The sequence below is a fragment of the Priapulus caudatus genome, unplaced genomic scaffold, assembly GCF_000485595.1.
Source record: "Priapulus caudatus unplaced genomic scaffold, Priapulus_caudatus-5.0.1 Scaffold1206, whole genome shotgun sequence".
NCBI classification, from domain to species: domain Eukaryota; kingdom Metazoa; phylum Priapulida; class Priapulimorpha; order Priapulimorphida; family Priapulidae; genus Priapulus; species Priapulus caudatus.
Genome location: NW_014578267.1, coordinates 7996 through 11750, shown reverse-complemented (window position 1 = coordinate 11750; position 3755 = coordinate 7996). Strand labels below are relative to the sequence as shown.

Here is a 3755-nt window from a genome sequence, read left to right as displayed (position 1 = left end):
TCTTTCTTCTTCTTCTTCTTCTTCTTCTGCTTCTGCTTCTGCTTCATCTTTGTCGTATATGCGGCTGAGCAGCTGATTCTATGTGCGAGAACTAAAATATGTGTTTATTTTATGTAGTGCTTATTGGACGGAAGTTGCTTTGTATTATGTAAGAGAAACGTGTATTTGTCTCTCATGATTAAGAGTTACAGAACGTGTTCGCAGTAGCTACATGTGTTTTTGGGATGCTGTTATTTTTTACCAGTCACCTGTATCTATACAAGTAGGTTGCATGTGCATGACAAGGAATGTTACTATAGGCATATAGATCAAATCAGGAGTCTATCTATTGATAGACTATAGATCAAATTTGAAATGGACAGGACGCTGGTATGTTATTGTTACTTATGAAACATCGCTATGATTGTGGCTCATGTGGACAGTGGCGCCACCACTGGCTCATGCAGACAGTGGCACCACCACTGGCTCATGCAGATAGTGGCGCCACCACTGGCTCATGCGGACAGTGGCGCCACCACTGGCTCATGCACACAGTGGCGCCACCACTGGCTCATATGCTGACAATGGCACCACCACTAGCTAATGAATTCATATTGGCACCACCACATAGTAGATATGTATTTTTGCTCAAGCTCATTATTTGTCATCTGCCCCAGACTAGGCATTTTGTCTCATTTCGTTCTGCAAAGAAGTGAGAAAATTTTTCCCATAGATATGTGGAAACTATAGCAGTTCTAGTTAACCATTATGATAATTAACAGGCTATAGAGGTTACTTCTAATAACGTCATGTGATATATTCCAAGGTCATGCTTATCCGTATCCAAATTGGTGGAAATTTTATAAATACATTTTATTCATTGTCATCATGTATTATTACTGTAACAGGGTTTATTTTCTGATAACGGTATGATTTAAATAAATGGGAATTCTATTATTCTAACATTGGCAGCTATATACGTGTGATTTTATTACTGCTATGTTATAGGCTTTGATAGTAATTAATTTATATAGAGACAGTCTAAGATTCATGGTGAATCCAGGGAGAACGAAAATATCTGCACGCAAAAAAACTACTGTAGGAAGAAAGTAAAAAATGGATCTAACTTCACGTCAAAGGCAACGACATGGTCTAGGTCTATACGATACCATGTACATAAGCTCGTAGTGTTGCGTGGCGCATTTTTCTACTTCTTTCTAAAAGGACGCATAATCGACATTTTCTGCTCGTTAAAATTATCCCTTGTGCGTGTGAGTTAAAAAAAAATTAATACAAGGCCCTAGCATGCCAATTAAGTTCCAGTAGCTCAATACTAGAACGCAAAAAATTCGTTTACCTAAAAGTTCGTTTCCCTTTCCGTAAAACCAAGTGCACGTGTGCGCGGTGGGGTAGGAGACAGGATAACAGACTATATTAGTTGTCTTATTGATTCATTGGTTGTTTATTTAGACATTTATTTATTCAAAAAGTACATTACAAATAATCAGTGTGTAATACGTGTAGCTATAGATAATTGCCGAGGATTGAAAGAAAACGTATACTAGTAGCGCAGATTCTTTTCCTAAATTATTAACCACTGTTTGAGTTTTTTCAACGCGGTGGGAAAAACAATAGATTTTCGTTTGTTTTTTTAAGATTGCAATTAAATTATAAGGATTACGTTTTTTAAGTTCGCAAAAAAACGAAAAGAAATTCAAAATGGCCGCTCGGGGATCGTGGTCGCCCGGTGTACTTTGCATCAACCCCGAGATCGATCAGTCACCTACAATGCCCCGCGCGCGCGCACACGCACGCGCGCACACACACACACACACACACACACACACACACACACACACACACACACACACACACACACACACTATATATATAGCAAGAGTAGATAATAACACATAGATATATGATTCGCATACACTTACACGCGGAAAAAGATTCTCGTGTTTGTTCTGTGTCTATATCTATCTAGGCTAATAAATACATAGATCGTCAGTGGAATCCTCAAAATACGTATTATATATATATATATCAGGGTTCTCCCAGATGAAATTGAACAGGGGGAGAGGGGGGAGGGAAACTAGGGGGGTCCGGGGGGCGTGTTTTTTTTACCGTAATGGCGTAAAATCGCCACTACCACCATAGACGGTATTTTGGGTACTTGTATATAAGGCAGCCGAGTCGGTACAGTTTGTGTTAGCGGTTAGGAGCAGGGGGACTGTTTGTCCTTGTGTGTGTCTGCAGTGCATGCGTAGTGTAGTTGGAATTTAATCGGTGCGGAGCAGTAATTTAACGGGCGGCAAACGACATTGAAACGTGGGGTGAGTTTCCCCAAAGGGGCGGGCGGCGCCCGGTTTGCGCAAGTAGGGAGAAACCGTGTAATATATTATAATATATATAATATATACATTATCTATATCTATCTATATATATCTATATATATATATATATATATACATTATCTATCTATCTCTATATATATGAGCGTATATGTGCGGAGCGTGCCCAGGCTAATGTTAGCAGTGTGGGCGTGGATTGAAGCATCTGGACGATCGCTGGCCGTGGTTCAATTGCGATGTCCGCGGTGAAGGACAGACAGTCGCGCGCGCCTTCCCGCGATACTAGACGTGATGGCGGCATGATGCCGAGGCGAGCCGATGATTGACACTTTGTGCCTCCAATCACTGCCTACGCGCCGCACCTCCTTGGAAAATTTTTATAGGTGGGGACCCATCACAGTACAAAATCTCCGATCTCAGGAACTAGGGTAATTCTGCTAGGCTAGAACGGTTTCCTACGATAGAGTTTGGCACAAAAACGAAAATAACACGACGTTTAGCGCACTGCGCTACGTCTTATGTTGCCATTTTGGCATCTCGTAATGACAATAAGCCCCGCCTTTTTCGTTGATGGACATGAATGGGCGTCACCGACGTGACCAGGTTCTGTACCTACTGTTTTTCGCCAACCTATTTACTTTTCGTAAATAATGAAATGCCCGCCGATGCATTCGCATCGAAAGAGGAAAATTTCTTCTATTTCACTCGCTGTCGGAAGTGAACGAGTGCGTCGACAGGTAAAAGTTTCAGCAAAACACAGGACATTTCACGCACAGAGGTTGGAATGACGTCACTGTCAAAATTGCATAACTTTGCAGCGTTATCTGTTCACTGTACAACCCTATACCAACGGGCTGCCTAGAGATACGTTGTCATAATACAGGTGAGTCGTTTCACAGTAGTCCCTCGTTCATACTGTATGTTTATTACAGAGTAATAAAACAATAAGCAATCTAGAGTAGTGACTGGTGAACCATGTGTACATGTAGAGAGAGAAGAGTGAGAAGCTGAGAAGGTGAGTTGTGCACAGAAATGGTAGTATGGTACTGGTATAGCATTGTATTTGTTTTGTTCATATTAAATTCTAATTGTTTTTATTCAGCTAATGCTGGAGCATGTCTCAGCGATTTTTGTTACTGTTTTTGATCTCAAATTCCGACACATATCGTCCATATATATTATATAATCATGTCATCTTCTAAAAGTATAGACCATCCGCCTGACGCTGTGGAGACGTGGCGCCGGGCCTCGAATTTGGCGCGCGGTCTTCCACAGCGTGCAGCCGCTATTCCATACTGTCAACATCCCGCGCGGTCGCGTCGGCGCATATCCCGCGGAACTGCCGGCGTCTTCATCGCGGCGGCGCAGCCTCGCAGGATCAACAGCAACGGCTGTGCTACACGAATATTGTATGCCATATTT

General features: G+C 42.0%; 1 protein-coding gene across 1 annotated transcript in view; it reads left to right on the top strand.

The window, feature by feature from the left end:
• Positions 1–3308: 3308 nt before the first annotated feature.
• Positions 3309–3755, top strand: part of LOC106815809 (angiotensin-converting enzyme-like) — a gene marked incomplete at its 3' end in the record, with an annotated part of 6417 nt that continues 5970 nt past the window's right edge. The window contains exon 1 of the mRNA XM_014820320.1: positions 3309–3348. The remainder of the gene's footprint in view (positions 3349–3755) is intronic.